This window comes from Dipodomys ordii, unplaced genomic scaffold, assembly GCF_000151885.1.
Source record: "Dipodomys ordii isolate 6190 unplaced genomic scaffold, Dord_2.0 Scaffold65, whole genome shotgun sequence".
Taxonomy (NCBI): Eukaryota; Metazoa; Chordata; class Mammalia; order Rodentia; family Heteromyidae; genus Dipodomys; species Dipodomys ordii.
Window position 1 is genome coordinate 851,576 of NW_012267281.1, and position 11,052 is coordinate 862,627.

Here is an 11,052-nt window from a genome sequence, read left to right on the forward strand (position 1 = left end):
TCCACCATGGCTTCTGCCTCCTCAGAGTTTGGGTGTGGCATGGGGACACTGGGATTGGGATGGGGAAGGTTTTATGCTCCTCCCTGGGTGACAGCACCAGGGCACATTCAGCAGGCGATTCCTAGTGGTCTTTCTCACCACCTCTAACCTGGGCATTGAAAGCATCCTGATGCAATGTCAGCCTGAGTCCAGGTTGAGCCCAGGAAACAGAGATCGACATCACTATCTCACCAGGATCCTGAAAATGGTGCAACTATCCTTGCCTGGAGTGGTGTAGTAACCACCTTTAACTCATCTTCTACTTCCAAAAACCATCTGAGATGGGTAATGAAAATGACACCGGCCTGAGAATTGGTACAATAGGGGCAAACACAGAGAAATCAAAGGCAGAAGTGACCATGAAAAGGCCTCTGTGCCCAGAGCACAAAGAAATGAACACTATGGTGGTAGATTTTATGAAAGAAAAGGCATTGCCATAAACTGGCCAACCAGGAGACCAGAGGCATCTGCCACTCTGCCTCCGCTCCTGCAGCTGCAAAGGAAGAGGACTAATAGAACTGTAGGCAGCCTGGTGGGAAGCAGGAGTCCTGGGACAATAGTCCACACCAGTACTTTGCACCTGGTGGAACCTGTGGGTCCTTCATAAATGGGGAGATTCTAGTCCTCCATGTTTCTGTCCCACCCTGCAGCCCTCCTCACTCCTGTTCTGTGTCTTGTCAGGCTCTCTTCTAGATCCTCAGATCCCACTCATTGGAAGCCTTTCCTTCCACCAACCTATGGAGTAAGGTTCTGTGCCTGTGTCTTGAAAATCATAGGAGCTGCCATTGTACAGCCTGATGTCAGAGGCAAACCATGCAGCAAAGGATCCTGACAGGAGGTGCAGTAGAGAGAGGAAGGATACCACTGTGTGAGTGTTCTTCAAAAGATCCTAGTTTAAATCAACTTTTAGAAAATCATAGTAACAATTTTTTAGGATTAGATATAAGAGTTGTTGTTACTACTATTGATTAGGTACTCAAGTTACATAAAGTACTACAGATAGGTAAACAGATGAATAAAGATCCAATTGTGTGTGTGTGTGTATGTGTATGTGTGTGTGTGTGTGTGTGTGTGTGTGTGTGTGTGTTTGTGTGTGTGTGTGTGTGTGTACTGGTCCTTGAACTCAGGTTCTGGGCACTGTTCCTGAGCTTCTTCAGCTCAAGGCTAATGGTCTACCACTTGAGCCACAGTTCCACTTCTGGTTTTCTGAGTAGTTTATTGGAGAGAAGAGTTGCATGGACTTTCCCACCTGGGCTGGCTTTGAACCACAACCCTCACATTTCAGCCTCCTGAATAGCTAGTATTGCCAGCCTAAGCCACCAGCACCTAATGCGCAAGTGCTTTTTTAAGATAGCTTTTGTACAGTCTGACTACAAGCAGTAGTCACTGGTTTAAGTAAAACTAAGAAATACAGGGTTGTTTTACAATTGCTGTCCCAACGGCTACTGTCCTTTCTCTTGGTCTTTCTGGTTATTTTTTTTATTAGATAAATATTTTATTTACTTCTTTTTTTTGGTAAGTTATGAAGCTTGAACTCAAGACTTGGATACTGTCCCTGGGCTTTTTTGCGCACTACTAGTGGTCTATCACTTTGAGTCACAGTGCCCCTTCTGGTTTTCTGGTGGCTATTGGAGATAAGACTTTCCTTCCCAGGTTGGTTCCGAAACACATTCAGATCTCAGCCTCCTGAGTGGCTAGGATTATAGGCATAAACCACCGGTGCAAACCTATTTTAATACTTTCATGATATGAAAATATTTATGGAAAAATCATAAACACAGAAAAAAATTGAACTTATGTCAATGTCAAGTCAGGACCAATCATATACTTTATTGTTAAAGGCATGTGTATACACACAAATGTGCGTGTGTGTGCATGTATGTGCATATTTGTACATGTGTGTGTGTACCACAGCAATGGTGGCTTCAGTGGTAGGCCACAGTCTAAGCCGAGTGAGGAATCTGTTGGAGAACGCACCTTGTCTGTAGTGGCAAAGAAGGCAGAACTAACCATGGCCCAATTAAAACAGAAAGAACAGAGGATACCTGGGAAGTGGTTTCCTTTAACCCATCGATAGGGAATATGTGACCATTTCCTATAAAACTAGAAAGAAAAAAGTAGGTCAGAGAGAAAATGATCTACCCTTGAGTCCTAAGGGTTTGAATTTCTTGTCCCTCAGAACCCAATTTCTGCATGATTTACTGGAAATTTATTTAGACAACTACCAAGCATGTTCAATTTTCTGAGAAAATAAAACTCCCTGTAAAACTATAAAGCTGGTGAAATATTTTTATGGTGTTACTTTAATAGAAAGTAACACAGAAAAGGTTATGGTCAACATGTGTGTCCTGGGTGCATGTTTTATACCTGCATGTGTATTTGACCACCATACTTGTCAAATTGCTTCATTCTCTCACTGGTAATTAAAAAATGCATTTTCATGGCTATCCTATGCACAGTCTATCAACAAATCAACCACTTATTTTTATGACAACTTTATGGGAAGGGATGATTGTTCAATGTATTTTATACTAGAGAGAAAGTGAACTTACAGACCCAAGTATGGGGGAGAGCTCGTGGTCAGGTCCAAATTTGATTTTAAAATGTTGATATTTAACTAGGTTTATTATCTCATACAGGTATAAAGACTTTCTACAGCACCATAATGTAACAATAAAAGCGTAACAACATATATTGCAATGAATTCTATCAGGCTGTAGATTTTGAGTTTTTGTTATAATAATAAAAAAAAGCAAAAACACAATGTTCTCCACTGCTTCCTATAAAACTCCCTTCTCTTTTCCATTTAACTACTACTCTACTTTAAAATATATTAGAACAAAGATATTTGTAACACTCAGTAGAGGATAGGCACCTTGACTTAGTAAATTATACGAATGCATCATATGGAATCTTCTTTTGGGGCTTAAAATGAGTTTGGTTTTGGTGGAAGTAGTGCTTACAGTGCCTTTAACAAAAACAAACAAACAAGAAACAGGCATTCCAGGGCTCAGGAATAAACCCAGTAGTTCCTGACTTCCCCTCCCCCGCAAACCCCTGTCACTCAGCTTCTCAGACAAGACCACTTTGAAACATCTTGGGCTTTCATTTTTCCTCTTGTCATTTACATCAGTACATACTATCATCTGCCTCCTTCCATCCCCTTTTTGAAACATTATCAGTTGTTTTCCACCAGGTTGTGGTGAAGTTTAGCACAGGCAGAAACAAAAGCAAACACAACCTAACTTGTGTCAGGTGCAAATCCTGCCTGGACACACAGGGAACAGCTCCACTGCTGAAAAGGAGTGAAAATAAAAGTGATTTGGGGGGCTAGAAGGAGGGAAATGTCTTCGGAACCAAAAGCTATTTGTACTGCTGTGAAACGAAGAATGTGACCTCTGACCTCTGCAGTAATGAGGTGCACCCCAGTCCTCGGGGAAGACCTGACAGGGAAAGCTTACAGATCCGCATTAACCCTTGTTCTTTCTACTTTGTTTTAGCTCATCCCCTTTTTTTGGCTGACTGAGTAATCCGGACTTTTTAAATTCCAGGGCATTGTCTCTGCTGGCTAAGAAACTCTATACCTACCAAAGCCTCCAGGAAGTGGTTTTAAGGATGTTTTGTAAACAGACAGCTATGGGGGCTTTTAAAAGGATCCACCAAGACTGCCCCTTGTCTGTGTTTGTTAATGGTCTTCAGGATTTGGGCCAAGATTTTAGCTAAATCTCAATTTAGCCCAAATTAGAATATGTTTACAAAGATCACATCATATCCTTTATTACAAAATGATAAGCTTTTCCCCCAAAGACACTACATCTACCCATAGACATGCATTTTCATAGCAAGTTATGGGCATGGATTTGTTTTAAAAGCGTAGTGTTTTTGTTTTTATTTTTTGGATTTTTGAGTTTTTTTTTGCTTTTAACCATTCTGAGCTAATTCAAGATTAAAGGAAGCCACCTTCAAAAAAAAGGAGGTGTAGGGGGAGTATAGTTTTGGAAATAGAAATGGAGAAGTGTCGAAAGATGAGACCTGAAAATAGCTGGGTCTGTGCCTTTCCCAGGATTATTCTCAGAAGCTTGGAATTATTTACACAATCTTAAAATACCCTCACTGGTCCTAATACATGGCCAGGCCTAAATAGTTTGGATTTGAGAACCAATATAGTTCTTTTCTTTTCTTTTTTCTTTTTTTGGCATATTTTATAGTATTCTTTAAGCAGAAAAAAAAAAAAAACAAAAAAAAAAAAACAAGGACTGTAGCATGATCACTCTGTTCATATCCAAGCAGTTGTGGGGTGAACATGGGACAGGCCTGGGAACAGTGAGCCAATGCTTATATGAGTAATAGATTTTACATATCTACATATGTGAATATAAAATATGTTATGTATAAGAGTTAACGTAACACAATATGATGTAGACATGCAAAATATATGTCTATGCATGCAATAAATACTTATATAAATGGATGTACATGGAAAATAACTAACACCTATCCAAAGTATTCTGATGGTGAACCTTGGGAGACGATTCCCTCATTCTATGTCTCTCATTCTGGAAACCTTTTGCTGGCACCTCAGAGAACTCCACTCTGTTCTCTTTTATTCCCCAAGCTTACCTGCAAGAAAATGCGCATTATTTCAAATCCACCACTTATAAATATCATCATCACAGAATCAGGAAAATCAGGCTTTGTTTTTTAAGTCTCCTGAATGGTGATTTATTATACATTTGCCCTTCAAAGTAGAGAGATTAATCCCTGACCCTGCACAGTGCAACTACACGTGCACAGATCTGTAACACAACAGCCAATCAAGTGCCCTCTGAGGAAATCCAGAGCTGGAAGGAAGTCAATTTTTTTTTTAAAGAAGAGCTTATAATGCAGGCAATAAGGACTCCCTTAAGCAGAAAAGAAAAAAAAAAAGATTTTAATTAGCTAACTGAAAATCACTGGAAGTCAAACTGTTTTCTCAATTGCAGCCAAAGCTTCAACCATAATGTGGACATTATCTCCAGACATGTTTCCTTTTTTCTGTGGTGATATTTTTTTTTTGAAACATGGCAGCCTGTGGGAAAAACAATACCATAAGCATCACAATATGTCATGAGTGCTAAAGAATTCATTTATAAGACAGGTCCTGTCTGTGTATACTGATACATGATGCATTGCTCAAAATCACCTCCCAACCTGAGGATTTTTCATTTGCTTTTTGGTGGTCCTGGGGTTTGAACTCAGAGCTTCACACATACTTGCTAGGCTGGTTCTCTTCCACTTGAGCTACAACTCCTACATGGCTATTTGCTGCTTATTTTGCAGATGGGGGGTTGAGTTGGAATCTAGCAAACTTTTTTGACTGGGCCTAGCCTCAAACCCAAATCCTCCATATTTCAAACCTTCTGGCGGCTAGGGTGACATGCTTGTCCCAACATTATTCAGCAGACATGAAGTTCTTATCAAGGTTCAATCTGTGTGGCTGAGATGTATCTCTCTAATATTCTTTCAATGGGAGGAAAACAAGAAACCAAAAGGAAACCTTAATATGGCTGTAGACAGTATAGATAAGCTAACCTGGCTTAGAAAAATAGGTCTTCCTGTGGCTCATACACAAAAGGCTTGTCAGAAACCTCAGGACCAGTCACAGCTTTGTCTCAAGACTTGCTGTGAAATAATAATAAAAAATAAATAAATAAATTAAAAAAAAGGCTTGCTGTGCCTTCAGGTCTGCTTCCTTCTATGAGATAAATATTCTCTGTAAATAGTAATTACCTACTGCAGAAGAGAATGTTGGGTCCTCACACTCAAGCAAGGGACCAGACAATGGTCTTTCCTTTCCCGCCATGGGCTGCTCACCACATAGCTGACAAGAGGGTGATCCCGTGTTGATGAGAGCAGTGCTTAGCGCTTAGTACTTGCTGCTCCTTTCCTGTAGTTAGATACAAGGCATTTGACCAAGGTTAGAGCAAATTGCCATCCTGGTGACAGTTTATGGAAAGTGGGCTAGGCTTTAGAAAATCATATTACCCACATTGAATGGAATAGAGAAAGTTGGGCTTCTCCTGGAAATGTTTGCTTCAACTCTTGTGCGTGTCTGGGGGCTGCAGCACTTGGACAAAGCGGCACCTCATCCCACTTTCTGGGGGTGAGGATAACAGGTTCCCGTCTACCTGTGCTCCAGAACCTCCTGTGAACACAAACACAAAAAGCGGAGGCCCACGGGGGATAGAGGGGTATTTTAAGACCTCATGGGCATCCATATCCAATTTTGACATTCTTACATTCATCCGGAATGTTCCTACACACCGGAAACAACTGGAATGAGTCCACAAAAGAAATAAAACCAGAACGGTCCTGTGGATGCCCACGGACCAAATAAGCATTTCACCGATGGTGTCACCTCCTAAGGAGCTGTCTCCCGGTGGTGTTTAGGTATAATCACGGAGGACCTGAAGAACAGCAAAGGTGGAGCTTAAAACCTCAGAAACATTCTGCCACAACATTCTTGTTATCCTCAACACATTTTAGAGCCTTTCCTGTCTGAGGAAGAATTGACAGTGGTTCTACTTCTGTAGCAGCCTGGGAATTTGAGCAAGTAGGCACATTTTGTTTAGGTTGAGTCCACATCTGCCAGGGGGCTGGCACAGGCTGGAGACTGAGACAATGCAGGGGTCGGGGGAGCCACGGGAGAGTATTATTCTTCTTTCCATTACCACACTATCAGAAATAGTAGTTCCCTTAATTTTGTAATCAATTCCCTCAGCTCTTCATGCTGATGATAAACACCACAGCAAAGGACCTTCAGTACTGCATAATACATCATATGCACTCAGCTTGCATGTGTTTACATTCTTCCCTTTAACTGCATGACACCAACAGCTTCCACTTCAACCTGGGTTGAAATCATGGCCGAAGCACACATACACTCCGGGGCCCTGGGCCAGTCCCAACCTCCTTGAGTGGGAAATGATTTTGCACAGATTTGGCTCACAGGTCAGCAAACAATGCCAGGATGGTTCCTCAGTACCACACACATGATGGACACTTAGTGGAGACAGGCAACTCCTCCTCGTTTAGACTTAACCTCTCCCCTCCTCATGCCTCAACCCAAGTGCTGGCCAGCACAATTGTTTCAGATTTTGGCTCCTTTGTACAGAAGTGAGATGTCTTGGGGATAGCTCCCCGTCAAAACACGAAATGCACTTACGTTTCAATAGATAGATATTTGAGGAGAAAAATGTCCTTTGAAGCTATATGTTTATTACCCTCTTCCCCAGGCAGCCTGATAGACAAATCCAAGCCCATCCTTCCCTCCTCTTGCCTACGCTCTTTCTCTTGTGTCTTCAAAGAGCTTTCTATCCTCTATCTTTCAGCACATGACTCCCTGGGCAGCCATTATTTATCTCTTCTTTCTATGAACTCCAAGGGCAGGAATGGTGTCTTCATTTCAGTGTGGTCACAGCCCTGACATGTGATCAAAGATTAGATGAATATTAGGTAATAAGCCTCCCAAATAAATCATGTTTAACAGGAACAACTTACTGATGCCTCAGATTCTATCCAACATGCCCGGATCTGTACCAGAAGCTCTAAGAACTGGCCATCTATTCTGTGTGCCTTCACCCTGTATACCCTGATGATGCTTTGTGACATGTTGGTTGAAGATCGGAAATACTATGTAAAGAGGTGGAAATAAAAGTTTTAAATAGTGCTATGATATGTAAATAACTCATTCTTTCAGAACATAAGAATCTTGGGGTATAGCCACAACTTGAAAAACATTTTTTGAGTTATTTTCACATTATTGACTGTGCAAAAGAGATGAAAGTTAGCTCCTTCCATTCCAGTCTTTGTACTCTTGAAAGTGCTTGCACTTTTAACCCAGAACTGCACCCTTTTGAAGGCAGCATGCCAAAAAAAATTAAAAAAAAATAATTTGTGTGGTTTTGTTTTGTAGAGTTCTTCCCCCTCCTGCCACCCCCCTCCTCCCTCCACCCTTGCCCAGATTTGAGATACAATAGCTGCAACAGTGGCCAAGCTGATAAGAAGGAAAAACCTTATAAAAGAACAAACCTCGAACAAGAAAGGAAATCGCCAAATAGAGAATTTTCATTCTCTTAACATAAAAAAGCAGCCTGAAAATTCACGCAGCCTCCTCAGGTAGATGTGAATCAGCTTTTGAAGCAGTAGGGAAGGGGACGGAACAGGACCGGTTCGCCCTTCCTACCCCATTCCCCCACTGAAGGAGGTTGGCCAGTGAGCTCCAGACCTGTGCTCCTCAGGTCAAGCGGTTATCTCCGGTTTTCTGGGCCTTGACCGCACTCAGTCTTCATCAAAGCCTAGTATAAAATCATGCTGCTTCCAAGAAAGAAAGTGATTCGGTGTAGATGCTGATAAGGGATTTTTGGCTTCTCTTGAATGGAAGGTTCCAGACAGGGCTAGTTGGTTCGTGTTTAGATCGGTAGGGTGAGGTCAGAGGTTACAGCAAGGAGACAGAGGAAAGCACTTGTGGGTGAGTGGAGGATATTTCACCATTCCGCTGTCCCTCAGGCCTGGCTGACTCCCGGGCTATTCCAGAGGCACTTGGAGCCCATTTAGAGCAAGTCTCTTCTTCTGCTTTCAGTGAATGTTAGGACACCTGTTTATTTTCCTTATTATTTTCCCTCCAGATGGCCCCCTCACTGTCCCTCCTACTAAGTGATCTTCTTACTCTTGCTTTTGCTTGTTTCTTTGATCTTTCCATCCCTTCTTCAATCAATTACCTGACTATAAAATCAAAATGGAAGAAAAGGCACACTTCTTTTTTTTAATATATATTTTTTATTGTGAAATGCTGTACAGAGGGGTTACAGTTACAGGAGTAAGGTAATGAGTACATTGCCTATCTAGCATCGTTACCTCCTCCTTTGTTTTTCCCCTACTATCCTTTCCCTCCCCACCTCCCTGACTCCCCTCCCCCAAAGTTGTAAAGTTTGTTTTCAGCATAGTGTCATTGTTACAATGGGTCAACCTGTATCCTTATTTCAGCATTTTGTTATTTTCTTCTCCTCCCCAAATTAGAAAAATGTATATTCAAGATGCAGGGCACTGGACTCAAATACAGCGAAAACAGGGGTTATGCCATGGGGGAAGAATATACAAAGAAACAAAAGAAATCACATTACATTATGTGTACATTAAAAAACAGCAGCAAGATAAAACTACTTGTGTCCCTATCTTGGGGTTCATTTCACTTAGCATCATCTTATATGGTCATATGTACATAGCTTTTGACCTTTTCTGCTTGTCCTAGACATATATTAATTATTGCAAATAAGGGAAACCATAGGACCTATGTTTCTTTGGGCCTGGCTTACTGCACTTAATATAAGTTTTTCCAAGTCCTTCCATTTCCAAATGGAGCAATGTCATCCTTTCTGATGGAGGCATAGAATTCCATTTTATATACATATATATGTATATACAAGCATATATGTAATAAAGATAGATAGATAGATATATCACATTTTCTTGATCCATTCATCTACTGAGGGGCATCTGGGTTGGTTCCCTATCTTAGGAATGATAAATAATGCTGCAATAAAAATAGTTGTGCTGGTAGCTTTGGCATGGCCTTTTTCTGATTGTTTGGGTAAATGCCCAAAAGTGGGATTGCTGGGTCATAAAGGAGCTCTATGTGGAGTCTTTTGAGGAACCTCCATACTGCTTTCCAATGTGGCTGAACAAGTTTACACTCCCACCAACAATGCAGTAAGGTTCTCTTCTGGTCACATCCCCTCCAGCATCTGTTGTTATTAGAGTTCTTGATGATAGCCATTCTAACTGGAGTGAAGTGGTATCTCAATGTTGTTTTGATTTGCATTTCTTGTATGGCTAGAGAGGTTGAGCATTTCTTCATGTGTCTATTGACCATCCTTCTTTCCTCTTCAGAGAAGTCTCTCTTTAAGTCTTTAGCCACTTATTAATCGGGCAGTTGTTTCTTTGAGGATTTGTTTTTGGGGGATTTAATTTTTTGAGTTCCAGGTATATTGTCTGTTGTATGGCTAGTGAAGATCTTCTCCCAATCTGTGGGCTTTCTATTGATTTTGCTAGCTATGTCCTTTGCCATGCAGAAGCTCTGCAGTTTCATGCAATCCCATTTGTCCAACCTTTCTTTGATTTGTTGTGTTTCTGAGTCTCAATTAAGAAAATTTTGCCCTGTGCCAAGGAGCCCTAGAGTTTCTCCTATTCTGTCCTGTAATGTTTTCAGGATGCCTGCTTTGACTCCTAGGTCTTTGATCCATTTGGAGTTGATTCTGGTGCAGGGTGATATATAAGGATCTAGCTTTAGTTTTCTACTGGTGATTAATCAATTTTGCCAGCACCATTTACTGAAGAGGCTGCTTTCTCCCATTCTATTTTTTAGCTCCCTTATCGAGGATTAGGTGGTCTGTGGGTTCATTTCTGGGTCTTCAATTGTATTCCATTGGTCCTGAGGTCTGTTCTTGTGCCAGTACCAAGCTGTTTTGATTACTATGGCTTTGTAGTAGAGTTTGAAAGTTGGTATATTCCTTCAGCACTGTTCTTTCTGCTAAGGATTGTTTTTGCTATTCAGGGTTTTTTCATTGTTCCATATATATTTTGGGTTGCTTCTTCTATTTCATTGAAGAATGAGGTTGGAATATTGATAGTTATTGTATTGAATTTATGGATAGCCTTTGGCAGTATTGCCATTTTCACAATGTTGATCCTTCCAATACAGGAGCGTGGGAGAGTTTTCCACTTCCTAAGTTCTGCTTTAATTTCCTTTTTCAGGTTTTTAAAGTTTTCATCATAGAGGTCTCCTTCACTTTTTTTAGTTAACTCCTAGTATTTTATTTTTTGTGGGGCTATTACAAAAGGAGTTGCTTTCCTGATTTCAGCCACGCTCTTCTTTTTTTTTTTTTGTCTTTTTTTTATTTTATTTTATTTGTGAACATACTGTACAGAGGGGTTACAATTGCATGGGCAGGATAATGCGTACATTTCTTACCAAGC